The 20,770-nt window shown below is 46.4% G+C and overlaps 1 long non-coding RNA gene across 1 annotated transcript; it reads left to right on the forward strand.

The window, feature by feature from the left end:
- Positions 1-2,021: 2,021 nt before the first annotated feature.
- LOC147961956 (uncharacterized) lies at positions 2,022-2,717 on the forward strand. Its single transcript, XR_015610175.1, has 3 exons — positions 2,022-2,294; positions 2,403-2,460; positions 2,546-2,717. It is a non-coding gene; the product is annotated as an uncharacterized LOC147961956 (long non-coding RNA).
- The last annotated feature ends 18,053 nt before the right edge of the window (positions 2,718-20,770 follow it).

Consider the following 20,770-nt stretch of genomic DNA (forward strand, 5'->3'; position numbering starts at 1 on the left):
ACCTGCGAAGAGAGTTATGTATGCACAGACCCTGCATATATTTGAACACCGGGGTATGTGCTTTAATAATTATACAGATTAGAATAAAAACCTGCATGAGTTCTTCAAACCAAAGTGTGGCTTTATCTTCATATATAATTTGAAGGATATAAATATTGTACCATGATATATGGTTTTTACCATTAGGACAATTACTCAAGCATGCACATGCATGTACTTTAAAATCAAGGAAACCCAAGATTAAATATTGATAAGATAGACAAAGGTAATCAATTCAATCCATTGGCTCCTGTGACTCACCAAATTTCAGATAAATTAAAGTCGAAAAACCTTAGCCAATCGCCTTTCACTCCAGCAGTCCAGCCTCGTTATTGCTGTTTTCTAGTTGGCACAATTTCCTTAGAATCAACAGTTGTACGAACATCACGCGGCCACCTGCTCATTCTCCATAGTTGGTCTCGTGCGACAAAGTCCAGTCTCCACACACCCAAGTAAAGTTTTGAACAAATGCTCAAGGAACGTCATGGATTAGATGCTCCTACCATAAATCCGCTTGTGGTGGAACCAAATAGCAAGAAGTCGGGACTGCAGGATGCGCTGGTGTTGGAATCCGATCAGAGGGTGAGAACGGTGGACAATTGAGGCCGTGCATGGTGGATTAGCTGGACATGAACAGCAGCCGCTAGGGCGCGCGACATCTAAAGTTGAACTTGCCGAATGATGTTTTTAGGATAACCTTTGTAGAAGGAGATAGAGACGATTGCTGTACGCCTGAGCCCGATCATGGTCATAAAAAAAATTAAAAACAAAGTTCTTTGTGTACATACGGGATGGGCTGTTCGAGGAAACCTCTGCATCCTCATTAACGACAGCTTCTGTACACTTTGTCCCATGCACTACCAAGCTTCAAATTGATTCATTGATAAACCTAAAAAAAGGGGGGCCGGGTTGAATTACGGAGGCATTGGGTATTTAAAGGTTGAAGAGAAGGGAATCGGGGAGAGAGTTTGATTGGATCTTTTTAATTTGTCAATTCCAACGTGGATGCCACTTCAGGTTGAATAAGCTGATCCTGGGAGGGACGGCGATGGACGTTGTCATGTTATTCTTCTCCCTGTTCAGATATGTCGACGGCTGAGCTGAGACTGAGAGTACCTGACAAAGCGGGTGACCAGCTTCTCCAGCGAGCTGCTCTAGATGTACTTCTCGCAGCACGGCAAACACACACATGGGTGGACGCACCGCAGCTGGAGTACCACGGCGATGGCTGCTGGGTAACAGGCAGGTGGCCTACGCGTCGCAGCACGTACACGTACGTGTTCACGGATGGAAGGAGGAAGAGTGGCAACCAGGGCTGTTCTTCTACATATGCACATCCTTAATTAAGCAAGCCATAGCAGATTGGAACGTGGTCAGGTAATTGATGGGATTAGCAAACAATAGAAAGGCAAGCTGGGCCGCATCGTTAATCTTGGCTGAATACATAGAAAACATCAGGAAAGAAGCGCATGTGAGAGAGAAAGAAGAGTGACCGCAGACTCACCCGCATGTGTTTGACTGTCATCAGTTCCTCGCTGCAATTCTGCCCTAGGCTCCCTGCAGGATCAATGGGCACACAAACCCTACCATGAGGAGAGGTCATGGGGACGCATCATCTGACTCATCCGCATGTGTTTGATGGCCATCTTTTCCTCGATGCATCAATCAGCACACAAACCGTCACTAGTAGAAAACAGGGCTATGGTCCAGGCCGGCTCAGCCCATTAGTCCCGGTTCAGTGTCGAACCGGGACTAATGTGGGCATTGGTCCCGGTTCATGAGCCCAGGGGGCCGGCCGTACCACGTGGGCCATTGGTCCCGGTTCGTCTGGACCTTTTGGTCCTGGTTGGTGGGACGAACCGGGACCAATGGGCCTCGCTCCTGGCCCACCACCATTGGTCCCGGTTGGTGGCCTGAACCGGGACCAAAGGCTCCCCTTTAGTCCCGGTTCTTGCCACAAACCGGGACCAATGAGGTGCCTGTATATACCCTCGCCCGCGAGCAGAGCACTCCAGTGCTCTGTTTTTCTCTAGCCGGCGAGGGGAGGGGTTTGTGGTGCTCTGGCTCACCTCCTATGCACATGAGGTGTTCGATGGAATGCCCGAGCCACACTACTTAAACTTTCTCCTCTCGAAGCTCGACCTCCAAGCTCCATTTTCCTCGAGATTTGTCTAGATTTAGCGGTCCGTCACGCCCCGTCCCCGTCTTCACCGCCGTCGATCACCCGCGCTGATCTCATCACCGACACCACCGTGGTGAGCCTCTTGTTCTTATCTTCTTTCTGAAAGGAAAAATATTCTTACTTGTCTGTTTAGATAGATACTTGTATCATTTTCTTACATTTATTATTGCATCTTATATAGTGCGATGGTTTTGGTATCCGCCCCCGTCGGCCCTCGTCCTGTCTATGATTCGGATTTGGTATGTATATTATCTTCATAACTATTGGTTCATTTATTGTTTATGAAAATTATGCCGACCAACGTGACAGATTTTATTTATCTAGGATGTATGTGAATCGGAAATGCCAACCGACCCTATTGTCGAGAGGTTAAATTTAGTTGAAGAAGAAAACAATTTGTTGAAGGAAAAAAATTAAAAAAATTGAGGAGGAGAAGATGATATTGGAGTTGCATGTTGCGGATGTCGTCGATGATCACAAGATCAAGATGGATGCAATGCGCTTGAAGATTAGAAAGATTAGAAAATATGCCATTCATACCGAGGCTTGGTATCATCATGCCGTTGGATCAATTGTTACCTTGGTTGCGATTATGATCGCATTTGTTTTCGCATTGAAATGTTTTACATAGTTTTAATGTATGGTTTAATTAATTAGATGCTCTGGAGAGCTATATGTTGTTAGATGAGAAATATGTATGCACTTTGGTTTTAATGTGATGATGAACTTCTATTAATTTGGACACTTAATTATATATAATGCACGCAGATGAACCGGCAATGGATGTACGGTGACAGACACACCCGCGAGTACATTAAGGGCGTGCATGAGTTTCTCGATGCGGCTGAGGCAAACAAGCAGAATGGTTTTATGTGTTGTCCATGCACTGAATGTGGGAATACGAGGTCTTACTCTAACCGGAAAATCCTTCACTCCCACCTGCTTTACAAGGGTTTCATGCCACACTATAATGTTTGGACGAGGCACGGAGAAATAGGGGTTATGATGGAATACGGCGAAGAAGAAGAGTACGATGACAACTATGTGCCCCCTGAATACGGTGATGCTGCAACGGGGGGAGCTGGTGAAGATCAAGAGGAACCAGACGATGTGCCCAATGATGCTGCCACGGGTGAAGCTGCTGAAGATAAAGAGGAACCAGACGATGTGCCCGATGATGATGATCTCCGCCGGGTCATTGTCGATGCAAGGACGCAATGCATTAGTCAAAAGGAGAAGCTGAAGTTCGATCGCATGTTAGAGGATCACAAAAAAGGGTTATACCCCAATTGCGAAGATGGCAACACAAAGCTTGGTACCGTACTGGAATTGCTGCAGTGGAAGGCAGAGAATGCTGTGGCTGACAAAGGATTTGAGAAGCTACTGAAAATATTGAAGCAGAAGCTTCCAAACGATAACGAATTGCCCGACAGTACATACGCAGCAAAGAAGGTCGTATGCCCTCTAGGATTGGAGGTGGAGAAGATACATGCACGCCCTAATGACTGCATCCTCTACTACGGTGCCTACAAGGATCTGAACGAATGCCCGGTATGCGGTGCGTTGCGGTATAAGATCAGACGAGATGACCCTGGTGATGTTGACGGCGAGCCCCTCGGGAAGAGGGTTCCTGCGAAGGTGATGTGGTATGCTCCTATAATACCACAGTTGAAACGTCTGTTCAGAAACGAAGAGCATGCCAAGTTGATGCGATGGCACAGTGAGAACCGAAAGAAAGATGGGAAGTTGAGAGCACCCGCTGACGGGTCGCAGTGGAGAAAAATCGAGAGAAAGTACTGGGATGAGTTTGCAAAGGACCCAAGGAATGTATGGTTTGCTTTAAGCGCGGATGGCATTAATCCTTTCGGGGAGCAGAGCAGCAATCACAGCACCTGGCCCGTGACTCTGTGTATGTATAACCTTCCTCCTTGGATGTGCATGAAGCGGAAGTTCATTATGATGCCAGTTCTCATCCAAGGCCCTAAGCAACCCGGCAACGATACTGATGTGTACCTAAGGCCATTAGTTGAAGAACTTTTACAGCTGTGGAATGGAAACGGTGTACGTACGTGGGATGAGCACAGACAGGAGGAATTTAACCTTAAGGCGTTGCTGTTCGTGACCATCAACGATTGGCCCGCTCTCAGTAACCTTTCAGGACAGACAAACAAAGGATACCACGCATGCACGCACTGTTTAGATGACACTGAAAGTATATACCTGGACAAATGCAGGAAAAATGTGTACCTGGGCCATTGTCGATTTCTTCCGACCAACCATCAATGTCGAAAGAAAGGCAAGCATTTCAAAGGCGAGGCAGATCACCGGAAGAAGCCCGCCATGCGCACCGGTGATCACGTGCTTGCTATGGTCAATGATTTACACTACGTAATCTTTGGAAAGGGTCCCGGTGGACTAGCTGTTCCGAATGACGCTGAGGGACACGCACCCATGTGGAAGAAGAAATCTATATTTTGGGACCTACCCTACTGGAAAGACCTAGAGGTCCGCTCCTCAATCGACGTGATGCACGTGATGAAGAACCTTTGCGTGAACCTGCTAGGCTTCTTGGGCGTGTATGGGAAGACAAAAGATACACCTGAGGCACGAGAGGACCTGCAACGTTTGCACGAAAGAGACGGCATGCCTCCGAAGCAGTATAAAGGTCCTGCCAGCTACGCTCTTACGAAAGAAGAGAAAGAAATCTTCTTTGAATGCCTGCTCAGTATGAAGGTCACGACTGGCTTCTCGTCGAATATAAAGGGAATAATAAATATGCCAGAGAAAAAGTTTCAGAACCTAAAGTCTCATGACTGCCACGTGATTATGACGCAACTGCTTCCGGTTGCATTGAGGGGGCTTCTACCGGAAAACGTCCGATTAGCCATTGTGAAGCTATGTGCATTCCTCAATCCAATCTCTCAGAAGGTGATCGATCCAGAAATCGTACCAAGGCTAAGGAGTGATGTGGCGCAATGTCTTGTCAGTTTCGAGCTGGTGTTCCCACCATCCTTCTTCAATATCATGACGCACGTCCTAGTTCATCTAGTCGACGAGATTGTCATCCTGGGGCCCGTATTTCTACACAATATGTTCCCCTTTGAGAGGTTCATGGGAGTCCTAAAGAAATATGTCCGTAACCGCGCTAGGACAGAAGGAAGCATCTCCATGGGCCATTAAACAGAGGATGTTATCGGGTTTTGTGTTGACTTCATTCCTGGCCTTAACAAGATAGGTCTCCCTAAATCGCGGTATGAGGGGACACTTACTGGAAAAGGCACTCTTGGAAGAGACTCAATAATATGCAGGGACGGATATTCTTGGTCTCAAGCACACTACACAGTTCTACAGAACTCTACCTTGGTGACCCCGTATGTCGATGAACACAAGAACAGTCTGCGCTCCAAACACCCGGAGCAGTGCGACGACTGGATTACATGTGAACACATCACGACTTTCAGCAGTTGGTTGGAAACACGTCTCAGAGGTGACAACACTGTTTGTGATGAGTTGTACTTGTTGTCCAGGGGACCATCTTTGACTGTATTGACTTACAAAGGATACGAGATAAATGGGAATACATTTTACACGATCGCCCAAGATCAAAAGAGCACCAACCAAAACAGCGGTGTCCGCTTTGATGCAGCAACCGAGAGCGGAAAGGACACATATTATGGTTACATAGTGGACATATGGGAACTTGACTACGGACCTGATTTTAAGGTCCCTTTGTTTAAGTGCAAATGGGTCAATCTGTTAGGCGGCGGGGTACAGGTAGACCCACAGTACGGAATGACAACAGTGGATCTGAAAAATCTTGGGTACACTGACGAACCATTCGTCCTAGCCAATGATGTGGCACAGGTTATCTATGTGAAGGACATGTCTACCATACCGAGAAAAAGAAAAGATAAGGAAGCGAATACATCATACGATGAGCCGAAGCGCCACATAGTTCTTTCAGGAAAAAGGGACATCCTGGGAGTGGACGGCAAGACAGACATGTCTGAAGATTATGAAAAGTTTCATGAAATTCCTCCCTTCAATGTCAAGGCTGACCCAAGCATCCTGATAAACAATGAAGATTATCCATGGTTACGGCGCAATAAGCAAATGACACAAGCAAAGAAAAAGTGAAGACTTTCTCCCGCAATAAGCAAATGCTATGTGGGTGAAATTATGATACCATCCCAACTTTCAACTTTTTCAGAGTTCATTTGAAATGCTTTCATCTCTTATGGTTCGAAACTTTGATACTTCGAAAGTGATTGTCCATTTTGTACACGAAGTGCATCAAGTTTTTGTCGTAACCCTCTCTACTTTTTGGAACATGCTATGTGGGTGAAATGATGATACCATGCCAACTTTCAACCTTTTCAGAGTTCATTTTGAAATGCTTTCCAATTTCAGAGTCATTTAGCTCAAAGAATGAATTAATAGCAAACAGAATGAACTACAAAACTTTTATGAAAATAAAAACAATCAATTAAAATATTATGTTATGATCAACTAAATAAAACTATAATATTCTTCAATAGCAAAAAGAATATAATTTGTGTGACCTAAAATCAAACTATAAGTATTTAATTGTAAGTATAAATAAAAAATAAATAGCAAAGAAGAAAAAAATTCTAATTTTATAGTAAATTTATTCATAAACTAGTGATTCACACAAATTTTTAAAAATTCAAATTTAAACTATTTAAAATTTAAAACTAATGGCACTAACAGAAAGTTTATAATTTTTGTGACCTAAAAGCAAAAAGAAATCACTAAAAAACTGTAATTATTTAGTTTTAAGTAGAAACAAAAAAATAAAAAACCAAAAAAATGTAGAAATAGAAAAGAAAGAACCAAAAAAAAAATGCCACCTACTGGGCCTCCACGGCCTGAATACGACTAGAAACCCTACATGGGCCAGGATTCAGGCCCGCAGAGGCCCAACAGGCCCACAGGCAGTAGCAGTTTAGGCCCGAAAGCCTGCATTTCAGAGGAGCTCGAAAGGGGAGGCAGAGCAGCGCTTATAAACCAGTATAGGCGCCCTTCAGCTAGCGATGTGGGACTAAACTTCTGGGCGCGGGGCGCACAAGGGCATTGGTCCCGGTTGGTGGCACCAACCGGGACTAAAGGGTGCATTGGTCACGGTTGGTGGCACCAACCGTGACCAATGCCCCCCTTTAGTCCCGGTTGGTGCCACCAACCGGGACCAAAGGTCGCCGCTTCCCGCCCTTTGGCCTGCCGAAAATTGACCTTTGGTCTCGGTTCGTGGCACCAACCGGGACTAATGCCCACCTTTAGTCCCGGTTGCTGCCACGAACCGGGACTGAAGCCTGTTCTATATAAGGAAGCACTTAGCATTTTTTTCATTCTCAGCCTGCAGTTGCCCCGACGTCGCCCGCCCCCATCGTCGCCGTCGCCCGCGCCCATCGTCGCCGTCGCCCGCGCCGCGCGCCGCCCCGGCCCGCCCCCGTCGCCGTCGCCCTCGTCCCTGCGCCGCCCCGCACCGCCCTCGTCCCTGCCCCGACGCCGCCCGCCCCCATCGTCGCCGTCGCCCGCGCCGCGTGCCGCCCCGGCCCGCCCCCATCGCCGTCGCCCACGTCGCCCGCGCCGCGTGCCGCCCCGACGCCGCCCGCCCCCATCGTCGCCGTCGTCCGCGCCCATCGTCGCCGTCGCCCGCGCCGCGCGCCGCCCCACCGTCGCCGTCGCCGTCGCCCGCCCTCCCCCATCGTCGCCGTCGCCGTCGCCCGCCCGCCCCCATCATTGCCGTGGCCGTCGCCCGCGTCGCCGTCGCCGTCGTCCTCTGGTCCGGCCGCGGCGCCCTAGCTAGCATATTTTTTTTGTTTTATGCTTTTTTTTCTGTTATATGCTTTTTTTTTCTGTTATATGCTTTTTTTTTCTGTTATATGCTTTTTTTTCATGTATATATGCAAAAAATAGTAAATATGAAAGAATATAGGATTTTTTTCATATGATTTTTTTCATAGATTTTTTTCTGTTCATATGCAAAAATAGTAAATATGAAGGAGAAGAAAGAATATAGGATTTTTTTCTGTTCATAGATTTTTTTGGTGATATTAATTATTGTAAATATGAAAATGTTTGTGTATTCATATGAACAAATGAATTAGAAGAGGGAGAAGAAGAGGGGGTCGAGAGGGGGTCTAGGGTCACCGAGGGGGGAGAGGAAGACGGGGAGAAATAAATAAGAAGAAGAAAAAAGAAGAAAAAGAAGAGGAGACGAAGAAAGGAATAGAGGAGAAGAAGAGAAAAATAGAATATATATTCTATTTTCTCTTTTCTCCTCTATTCCTTTCTTCTTCTCCTATTTTTCTTCTTCTTTTTTTTCTTCGACACGTGGGGGGGGTCGAGAACGCCGGACATTCATGAGAGAGGCGAGGAAGAAGGGGAAGAAGAAGAGAGGAAGAAGAGGAAGTCTTCTCCTCTATTCTTTCTTCTCTTCTTTTTTCTTCTTCTTCTTCCTCTTTATTTTATCGGGAACGAGGGTCGTCGAGAGGGTCGCCGAGCGGTAGAGGAGAAACCCTAAATAGAAAGTATCGTCGGTGTGAGATACATGTACCGTCGGTGTCGGACACTACATCGACATCCCACAAGTGGCGCGGGCTTCGACCCCCACGTCACTTGTGGGACGTGGATGTAGTGTCCGACACCGAAGGCCACATGTATCTCACACCCACGATACTTGCTAGCTATTTAGGGTTTCCTCTACCGAAAAGAAGAGGAGAAATAAATAAGAAGAAGAAAAAAGAAGAAAAAGAAGAGGAGAAGAAGAAAGGAATAGTGGAGAAGAAGAGAAAATAGAATATATTCTATTTTCTCTTTTCTCCACTATTCCTTTCTTCTTCTCCTCTTTTTTTTCTTCTTTTCTTCTTCTTCTTCTTCTTCTTCTTATTAGCCGGAAGTAGAGAGAGGTTTCCTAGTGTCAAAGTATTGAAGAAATCCATGCCTTCATCATTAGCCGGAAGTAACCAGGGCATGTTGGTACAAAGTTCTGCAAAGTTATTCTGGAATGGAGTCCCGGATAGAATAATCCGCTTTTTGGTATGAATTCAGCAAAGGCCTTCCAAATAGCGATATTCGGAAGGATCTTGCTGAACTTTGTACCAAAAAGCGAATTATCCTATCTGGGACTCCGTTCCAGAACAACTATGAAGAGCTTCGTACCATCATGCACATGTTACTTTCGCCTAATGATGAAGACATGGTTTTGTTGAATCCTTTGAAACTAGGCAACCTCCCGACCCCTCGGCGATCCTCTCGAACATGAGAGGAAGAAGAGGGTCGTCTACGGGTCGAGGGTTCCAGGGTCGTCGAGGGTTCGAGGGGTCGAGGATCGCCGACGGGTCGAGAGAGGTTTCCTACTGTCAAAGTATTGAAGAAATCCATGCCTTCATCATTAGCCGGAAGTAACCAGGGCATGTCGGTACGAAGTTCTGCAAAGTTGTTTTGGAATGGAGTCCCGGATAGAATAATCCGCCTTTTGGTACCAATTCAGCAAAGGCCTTCCAAATAGCGATATTCGGAAGGCTCTTGCTGAACTTTGTACCAAAAGGCGGATTATCCTATCTGGGAGTCCGTTCCAGAACAACTTTGAAGAGCTTCGTACCATCATGCACATGTTACTTTCGTCTAATGATGAAGACATGGTTTTGTTGAATCCTTTGACACCAGGCAACCTCCCGACCCCTCGGCGATCCTTTCGAACATGAGAGGAAGAAGAGGGTCGTCTAGGGGTCGAGGGTTCCAGGGTCGTCGAGGGTTCGAGGGGTCGAGGATCGCCTAGGGGTCGAGAGAGGTTTCCTAGTGTCAAAGTATTGAAGAAATCCATGCCTTCATCATTAGCCGGAAGTAACCAGGGCATGTTGGTACGAAGTTCTGCAAAGTTGTTTTCGAATGGAGTCCCGGATAGAATAATCCGCCTTTTGGTACCAATTCAGCAAAGGCCTTCCAAATAGCGATATTCGGAAGGCTCTTGCTGAACTTTTTACCAAAAGGCGGTTTATCCTATCTGGGAGTCCGTTCTAGAACAACTTTGAAGAGCTTCGTACCATCATGCACATGTTACTTTCGCCTAATGATGAAGACATGGTTTTGTTGAATCCTTTGACACTAGGCAACCTCCCGACCCCTCGGCGATCCTCTCGAACATGAGAGGAAGAAGAGGGTCGTCTAGGGGTCGAGGGTTCCAGGGTCGTCGAGGGTTCGAGGGGTCGAGGATCGCCGAGGGGTCGAGAGAGGTTTCCTAGTGTCAAAGTATTGAAGAAATCCATGCCTTCATCATTAGCCGGAAGTAACCAGGGCATGTTGGTACGAAGTTCTGCAAAGTTGTTTTGGAATGGAGTCCCGGATAGAATAATCCGCCTTTTGGTACCAATACAGCAAAGGCCTTCCAAATAGCGATATTCGGAAGGCTCTTGCTGAACTTTGTACCAAAAGGCGGATTATCCTATCTGGGAGTCCGTTCCAGAACAACTTTGAAGAGCTTCGTACCATCATGCACATATTACTTTCGCCTAATGATGAAGACATGGTTTTGTTGAATCCTTTGACACTAGGCAACCTCCCGACCCCTCGGCGATCCTCTCGAACATGAGAGAAAGAAGAGGGTCGTCTAGGGGTCGAGGGTTCCAGGGTCGTCGAGGGTTCGAGGGGTCGAGGATCGCCGAGGGGTCGAGAGAGGTTTCCTAGTATCAAAGTATTGAAGAAATCCATGCCTTCATCATTAGCCGGAAGTAACCAGGGCATGTTGGTACGAAGTTCTGCAAAGTTGTTTTGGAATGGAGTCCCGGATAGAATAATCCGCCTTTTGGTACCAATTCAGCAAAGGCCTTCCAAGTAGCGATATTCGGAAGGCTCTTGCTGAACTTTGTACCAAAAGGCGGATTATCCTATCTGGGAGTCCGTTCCAGAACAACTTTGAAGAGCTTCATACCATCATGCACATGTTACTTTCGCCTAATGATGAAGACATGGTTTTGTTGAATCCTGAGACACTACGCAACCTCCCGACCCCTCGGCGATCCTATCGAACATGAGAGGAAGAAGAGGATAAAAAAAGAAGAGGAAGAAGAAAAAAAGAGGAGAAGAAAGAATAGAGGAGATCTTCTCCTCTATTCTTTCTTCTCCTCTTATTTTTCTTCTTCTTCCTCTTTTTTTTATCGGGAACGAGGGTCGTCGAGGGACATAGATGTAGTGTCGTCGTTGTCGATATATACCCCCTCCCGATAGCTTACTATGATTAGGTAGCTAGTTCTACGTTTGGCACTAATATATCCATCTATCATGTTTGAATAATAATTGCCATGTTGTAAATATTTGTAGAAACTATGGACACCGCCCTAGACGAAGCAACAAAAGAAGCGTTGTTGAGGGACATAATCGCAGAAGGAAGTGATGCCATCTCGTTGTTTCTCAACGAAACCGATGGTCTGGAAGGACAGGGTGAACAAGCTGGCTACGGTGACCTAATGCCGGTGCAAGAAGAAGAACATGAGGACGGCTCCGGTGACCCAATGCCGGTGCAAGAAGGAGACCGTGATGACGGCTCCGGTGACCGAACCGAGTCCGGCCAGGTATATATATTAGTTAAGCCTATGCTGACTAGCTGATTGATGCATTCATTGTTTTGGTATGTACACATATTAATTAAGTCTTTGTTCTTTTTTCTAGCCCTCCGAATCGAGCACAACTTCGGTAAAGAGACGAGGCCCGAAGAAAAAGTTGAGCTCGGATGAAAAGTTTGAGATCATAGCAATCGCGCCCGACGGCCAACCTATTGAACCCCTCCGGACAAAGAGCGCATTTGTTGCTCAGTGCGGGGTTCTGGTTAGGGACAAGATCCCGATAAGCATCCAACAATGGTTTAAGCCAGCTACAGAAGACCCTGAGGTGTCTTATGTCAATGATATGCAGAAAAATGATCTTTGGACTGAGCTGAAGTCAAATTTCACCCTACCGCCTGAGGATAATCTAGAGAACCCAGTTAAAGAGAAATTAATCAAGTCTTTTGCTCTGAAGAGGATGGCAGAACTATTCAGGAGGTGGAAGAAAGAGCTGAATAAGTTTGTCAAAAAAAATGAGACACCAGAATTCAAGGGCAGATATGAGAAGATCAGAGATCACTGGCCCGCATTTGTGGCCCACAAGACATCAGAAAAGAGTAAGAAGATGTCGGCGACAAACAAGCAAAATGCTGCGAAGAAGAAGCTTCACCATCGCACGGGGTCAGGTGGCTACCTCGTAGCCCGGCCTAAGTGGTCCAAGAGTGAGAATGATTTGGTTCATAAAGGGATCGAAACAGAGACAAATAACTGGCCAGACCGTTGCCGGACTTGGTTCTTCGGGGCTGGCGGAACCCTAGACCCTGAAACAGGGAAGTGCATTTGGACGAACGATCAAATGGACATACCAGTCAGTAAGCTTAAGCAGTATATCGAAGCAGCGCAGGAAGGGACGTTCTTTCCAGACAGAGAGAACGACGAGCTCACAATGGCCCTTGGGAATCCTGAGCACCCTGGACGGACACGAGGCACGCCAGGCTCCGTTCCGTGGAAGGTTGGGTTTCCGGACGCAGGCGGTTACAAATCCCATGAGAGGAGGAAAAAAGTGTAGCAGACCCAAATGCAGGCGCTGCAAGCAAGGGTGGACGCAATAGAGGAACGAGAAGCAAATCGCAGCAAACGTACTACCGAAGCCTCCCCCGAAGCTACCCCGCCATCTCAGCGCAGAAGCAGCGTGGCTTCCACCGAGCTGCTTCAGCTAGAGCATGCCTTGACGGCTCCTACCAGCTATCCCATGGATGCTATCACGGAGTCTCAAAATTGCCACCTTATGACGCAATGGATGAACTTGAAGGTCAAGGCGGCTGTTGGCTCTATTTATCCTACTGAACCCGGCGCAACTTTTCACTGCCGGCCGATTCCAGAAGGACATGCTAGGGTGATGGTGGATGAGATAACGGAGGGATTTGAGGACCTCCAGCTTGACCACCCTACCGGTGAAGGGGAGACTCGGCTGGGGTCTGCTCTGAAGACTCCATGCCTATGGCGGAAGGACCTCATCAACCTTCCGAACTGGACGCCACCGCCTCCTCCTCCTCCTCCGGCGAGTCAGGGCACTCCGCCTCCACCACCTCCTCCTCCTCCGGTGAGTGACGATCAGGGCCCTCGGCCGGCTCCTTCTCCGGCGCGCGGCGGCACTCCGCCTCCTTCTCCGCCTGCGCCGACGCGCCCAAGCAGCCCGCCTCCTCCTTCTCCGCCTCGTCAGCAAGGGCGGAAGAGACCTGCCGCCGCTCCAGCTGCTCCGGCGCATCGTAGTCCTTCTCCTCCGCCGCTTAAGCAAGTAAAGAAGACAACCGCTATGTCTGCTCGGTCGGCGTCTAGGAGTACAACCAGAGGCGGGAGGACATACAGATTTGGTCCTTCTCTGAAGACTCCAGAGAAGTTACCATACGAGAGGACCCAGGAGGAGAACGCCGAGATCGCGCGAGAAGAAGTGAAGAAATTCTTTGAAGGGGTGAAAGCAAAGAAACATCCACCTCCGGAGGAGAAGGTAGATCGGGTGAAAGTGAAGCGCACTCTGGCTGCCCTGACAAAAACACCGAAGTCTGATTCGCCGAAAGGAAACTATGACCGCATTATTGGAAAGGAATTTGCCGAAGCGGAGCGGTCGGGAAGTACTGTCAGTGATCAAAGGATGAAACAACGACGAGCTGGGAAACAAATTGCCCAGCTCGGCGAACAAGCGAAGCAATCGTGCCCCCCGCTCAAGGTGCCTAGCCACAACGTCGATAATGATCCGAGGATGGTGCCCGGTTATAGCAATCCTGCAGATTACCTGCCCGACGAAGTACATTATGACCCCATGGACGTGCAGATACAAAGATACGAGTACGGGAAGCCTCTCGTCAAAGATGAAAGATCTCTATCAACGATGATGCGAAGATTGCATGATTGGTACTTGAAAATCTGCAGAGACTCTGGAGGGAGGAGTACTTTGTTTGCGAGAGTTAAACCGGAGCATGACCTGGTTGGAATTGATCTGTTGCCTGTTCCATTTGAGGAGTTCTATCAGTTCTTCAATCAATTGGCCCTCGATAAAGCAACTGTCACCTGCTACTGTCTGTATGTAGTACTACTTCTGTCATTAAGTTTCTCTATATAGCTTAGCTCTTTCATTGCATGTATTTATAATCATCCTCACTATATTATGCAGATTGAAGATCATCGAATTGAAGAAAAGACAAGTCGGTGATATTGGGTTCATTAACACAAATCTCATAGATGCAAGTCAGGTTAAATTTCATGCCACAGAAACCGAGGCCAGCATGCTAGAATCGTTGATAATAAATCAAAACAAAGATATAATACTCTTTCCTTACAACTTCAAGTGAGTGTTACTGTCTTGTGCGTATTCGGTTTCCCTTATATATTAGTCAATGTTATAGTAATGTAATTGATGAGTTATGCATGCGTGTGCAGTTTCCACTATATTCTCCTACATATTAAGCTTGAGCAGGGACTAGTAACCGTCTTAGACTCAAGACGAAAAGATCCCAAGGACTATGCAGACATGACTCAAATACTCTAGAAGTAAGTTAAATCGATCATTATCCACCATATCAGCAACTTTGTTCATTTACTGATATATCAAGTAATTGTTTTCTTTGTCCGGCAGGGTTTGGATAAAATTCACCAGAAAAGCTCCGGGACTGCCGAAGGAGCTGCAATTTAGACACCCGAAAGTAAGTACTAGCTATAGTAGCATTTTAAGCGCATCTACTAGTCATTCAAGCGCTAGTTTCATCAATACCATTTGGAATTCTTGCTTATCAGTTTGATTAACCTCTATTTCTTGTAAAGAGGTTGTGGCAGCAACAAGGGAATGATTTCTGTGGTTACTATGTTTGCGAGTCCATCCGCCACACGACCTGTGAGCGGGGCTACACTGACGAACAATATGAAGTACGTAAATAACAACATTCACAATTTTATTTTATTACCATCATTTGTGTTGAGTTTCATTCATTCATATATATATGTATTGACCCCCTTCTTTAAATTAGATGTTTCGGAAGCGGGATGAACTCCTAGCACCAGCTCGCATGCGAGGAATTCAAGAGGAATTGGCGGCATTCTTTCTTGACCACGTGATCCCTGAAGACGGAGAATTCTATGTTAACCCTGAGTCCGTATGATTATATTTGTAAGGGATAATTACTGTATATATGTAGCCGGTAGTGTCAGATAGATATACGAGAACTTGTTGTTCGACCAATCTCTCGGAGAAGGAGAGGTGGTTGATATCACTTCTCTCTGTATATGTGCATATATGTTCATGACGATCTTATGTTTCCTTCGTTTGCTTACTAGCTAGCTAGCATGTCTAGTCCTCTCTATATACGTATGTATAGTACGTAGCGTCGACCAAGCACAGACATAACAGAGGACACTTCTCTCTATTAATTATAACTAGCTAACACAACATATGAAACACCTAAATTAACCCCCTAAAACCCCCAACCCCCCCCCTTTCAAAAAAAAACAAAAACCCCAACCACAGAAGTGCTGACGCGTGGATGCCTATTGGTCCCGGTTGGTGCCACCAACCGGGACCAAAGGGTCTCCACGTGGGCAGTGCGCAGAGCCCAGTCAGGAGACCCTTTGGTCCCGATTGGTGGCACCAACCGGGACCAAAGGGTCTCCTGACTGGGCTTTGCACACTGCCCACGTGGAGGGCCTTTAGTCCCGGTTCTGGATTGAACCAGGACTAAAGGGTGGAGGTATTAGTACCTACACTTTAGTCCCGGTTCCTGAACCGGGACTAAAGGCCCTTACGAACCGGGACTATAGGCCCTTTTTCTACCAGTGCGTACGATGAGGAGAGGCCACGGGATGCAGTGGCAACCACTCCTCCTTGAGCCGAAGGAGAAGGGATCAATGAGGCAACCACTCCTCCTTTGAGCTGAAGCACAGGGATCAATTGGATGCCTATGGAACGGGGTAACATCGAGATTGAATCTACTCGCCTGTCAAGAGGAGGTTGCAAGGAGATGGGTTTACCAGATTGGAACTACTCGCCTATCAAGAGGAGGTGGCAAGGAGATCGGTTTCCCATCTTCTCTAGAGTGACAAAAGGAAACGTGAATCTTTATTCAGTTGGGGGAAACATGACTTTGTGAGAGGAGGATGGAGATAAACGTGAATCTTTATTCTTTTTTTTTGAGGGGTCTTTATTTAGTTGGGGGAAACATGACTTTGTGAGAGGAGGATTGAGATAACTTTCATCCAACGGTTGTAGAGATGGATCTACAACGTAATTATTTGGTCCCACCAGATGAACGGCTCCTAATTACTGATTAACGTGGTAATTACTTGGGAGTCTGTAATTAGTATATGTATGTATGTATGTATGTATATGTATATGTATGTATGTATGTATGTATGTATGTATGTATGTATGTATGTATGTATATGTATATGTATGTAGTATGTATGTATGTATGTATATGTATGTATGTATATGTATGTATAGATAGATAGATGTATAGATAGATAGATGTATAGATAGATAGATGCCATTCATACCGAGGCTTGGTATCATTATGCCGTTGGATCAATTGTTACCTTGGTTGCGATTATGATCGCATTTGTTTTCGCATTGAAATGTTTTACATAGTTTCAATGTATGGTTTAATTAATTAGATGCTCTGGAGAGCTATATGTTGTTAGATGAGAACTATGTATGAACTTTGGTTTTAATGTGATGATGAACTTCTATTAATTTGGACACTTAATTATATATAATGCACGCAGATGAACCGGCAATGGATGTACGGTGACAGACACACCCGCGAGTACATTAAGGGCGTGCATGAGTTTCTCGATGCGGCTGAGGCAAACAAGCAGAATGGTTTTATGTGTTGTCCATGCAATGAATGTGGGAATACGAGGTCTTACTCTAACCGGAAAATCCTTCACTCCCACCTGCTTTACAAGGGTTTCATGCCACACTATAATGTTTGGACGAGGCACGGAGAAATAGGGGTTATGATGGAAGACGGCGAAGAAGAAGAGTACGATGACAACTATGTGCCCCCTGAATACGGTGATGCTGCAACGGGGGGAGCTGGTGAAGATCAAGAGGAACCAGACGATGTGCCCAATGATGCTGCCACGGGTGAAGCTGCTAAAGATAAAGAGGAACCAGACGATGTGCCCGATGATGATGATCTCCGCCGGGTCATTGTCGATGCAAGGACGCAATGCATTAGTCAAAAGGAGAAGCTGAAGTTCGATCGCATGTTAGAGGATCACAAAAAAGAGTTATACCCCAACTGCGAAGATGGCAACACAAAGCACGGTACCATACTGGAATTGCTGCAGTGGAAGGCAGAGAATGCTGTGGCTGACAAAGGATTTGAGAAGCTACTGAAAATATTGAAGAAGAAGCTTCCAAAGGATAACGAATTGCACGACAGTACATACGCAGCAAAGAAGGTCGTATGCCCTCTAGGATTGGAGGTGGGGAAGATACATGCATGCCCTAATGACTGCATCCTCTACCGCGGTGCATACAAGGATCTGAACGCATGCCCGATATGCGGTGCATTGCGGTATAAGATCAGACGAGATGACCCTGGTGATGTTGACGGCGAGCCCCCCAGGAAGAGGGTTCCTGCGAAGGTGATGTGGTATGCTCCTATAATGCTAGGGTTGAAACGTCTGTTCAGAAACGAAGAGCATGCCAAGTTGATGCGATGGCATAGTGAGAACCGAAAGAAAGATGGGAAGTTGAGAGCACCCGTTGACGGGTCGCAGTGGAGAAAAATCGAGAGAAAGTACTGGGATGTGTTTTCAAAGGACCCAAGGAATGTACGGTTTGCTTTAAGCGCGGATGGCATTAATCCTTCGTGGAGCAGAGCAGCAATCACAGCACCTGGCCCGTGACTCTATGTATGTATAACCTTCCTCCTTGGATGTGCATGAAGCGGAAGTTCATTATGATGCCAGTTCTCATCCAAGGCCCTAAGCAACCCGGCAACGAAATTGATGTGTACCTAAGGCCATTAGTTGAAGAACTTTTACAGCTGTGGAATGGAAACGGTGTACGTACGTGGGATGAGCACAGACAGGAGGAATTTAACCTTAAGGCGTTGTTGTTCGTGACCATCAACGATTGGCCCGCTCTCAGTAACCTTTCAGGATAGACAAACAAAGGATAGCACGCATGCACGCACTGTTTAGATGACACTGAAAGTATATACCTGGACAAATGTAGGAAGAATGTGTACCTGGGCCATCGTCGATTTCTTCCGACCAACCATCAATGTCGAAAGAAAGGCAAGCATTTCAAAGGCGAGGCAGATCACCGGAAGAAGCCCGCCATGCGCACCGATGATCACGTGCTTGCTATGGTCAATGATTTACACTACGTAATCTTTGGAAAGGGTCCCGGTGGACTAGCTGTTCCGAATGACGCTGAAGGACACGCACCCATGTGGAAGAAGAAATCTATATTTTGGGACCTACCCTACTGGAAAGACCTAGAGGTCCGCTCCTCAATCGACGTGATGCACGTGACGAAGAACCTTTGCGTGAACCTGCTAGTCTTCTTGGGCGTGTATGGGAAGACAAAAGATACACCTGAGGCACGGGAGGACCTGCAACGTTTGCACGAAAAAGACGACATGCCTCCGAAGCAGTATAAAGGTCCTGCCAGCTACGCTCTTACGAAAGAAGAGAAAGAAATCTTCTTTGAATGCCTGCTCAGTATGAAGGTCATGACTAGCTTCTCGTCGAATATAAAGGGAATAATAAATATGCCAGAGAAAAAGTTTTAGAACCTAAAGTCTCATGACTGCCACGTGATTATGACGCAACTGCTTCCGGTTGCATTGATGGGGCTTCTACCGGAAAACGTCCGATTAGCCATTGTGAAGCTATGTGCATTCCTCAATGCAATCTCTCAGAAGGTGATCAATCCAGAAATCGTACCAAGGCTAAGGAGTGATGTGGCACAATGTCTTGTCAGTTTCGAGCTGGTGTTCCCACCATCCTTCTTCAATATCATGACGCACGTCCTAGTTCATCTAGTCGACGAGATTGTCATCCTAGGGCCCGTATTTCTACACAATATGTTCCCCTTTGAGAGGTTCATGGGAGTCCTAAAGAAATATGTCCGTAACCGCGCTAGGCCAGAAGGAAGCATCTCCATGGGCCATCAAACAGAGGATGTTATCAGGTTTTGTGTTGACTTCATTCCTGGCCTTAAGAAGATAGGTCTCCCTAAATCGCGTTATGAGGGGAGACTGACTGGAAAAGGCACTCTTGGAAGAGACTCAATAATATGCAGGGACGGATATTCTTGGTCTCAAGCAAACTACACAGTTCTACAGAACTCTACGTTGGTGACCCCGTATGTCGATGAACACAAGAACAGTCTGCGCTCCAAACACCCGGAGCAGTGCGACGACTAGATTACATATGAACACATCAGGACTTCCAGCAGTTGGTTGGAAACACGTCTCAGAGGTGACAACACTATTTGTGATGAGTTGTACTTGTTGTCCAGGGGACCATCTTTGACGGTATTGACTTACAAAGGATACGAGATAAAGGGGAATACATTTTACACGATCGCCCAAGATCAAAAGAGCACCAACCAAAACAGCGGTGTCCGCTTTGATGCAGCAACCGAGAGCGGAAAGGACACATATTATGGTTACATAGTGGACATATGGGAACTTGACTACAGACCTGATTTTAAGGTCCCTTTGTTTAAGTGCAAATGGGTCAATCTGTTAGGCGGCGGGGTACAGGTAGACCCACAGTACGGAATGACAACAGTGGATCTTAAAAATCTTGGGTACACTGACGAACCGTTCGTCCTAGCCAATGATGTGGCACAGGTTATCTATGTGAAGGACATGTCTACCAAACCGAGAAAAAGAAAAGATAAGGAAGCGAATACATCATACGATGAACCAAAGTGCCACATAGTTCTTTCAGGAAAAAGGGACATCCTGGGAGTGGACGGCAAGACATGTCTGAAGATTATGAAAAGTTTCATGAAATTCCTCCCTTCAATGTCAAGGCTGACCCAAGCATCCTGATAAACAATGAAGATTATCCATGGTTACGGCACCATAAGCAAATGACACAAGCGAAGAAAAAGTGAGGACTTTCTCCCGCAACTATTATGATGATACCATGCCAACTTTGTAACACACGAACATGCTACAGTTGTCCGTTTTGTACATGCACATGCTATGTGGTTGAAAGTATGATACCATGCCAACTTTCAACTTTTACAGAGTTCATTTGAAATGCTTTCATGTCTTATGGTTCGGCCCTCGTAATACCATGACCATTATTCCCTGGCCCATGCCAACTTTCAACTTTCAACTTTCTAAAACTAATGGCACTAACAGAAAGTTTATAATTTTGCTCCTCGCCCCTGGCCCATGACCATTAGTCCCGGTTTGTGCCACAAACCGGGACTAAAGGGTTGGTCCTCGTTGCGGGCAGAGTT

The sequence above is a fragment of the Triticum urartu genome, chromosome 7A, assembly GCF_056163025.1.
Source record: "Triticum urartu cultivar PI428250 chromosome 7A, HENAU_Tu73, whole genome shotgun sequence".
Lineage (NCBI taxonomy): Eukaryota > Viridiplantae > Streptophyta > Magnoliopsida > Poales > Poaceae > Triticum > Triticum urartu.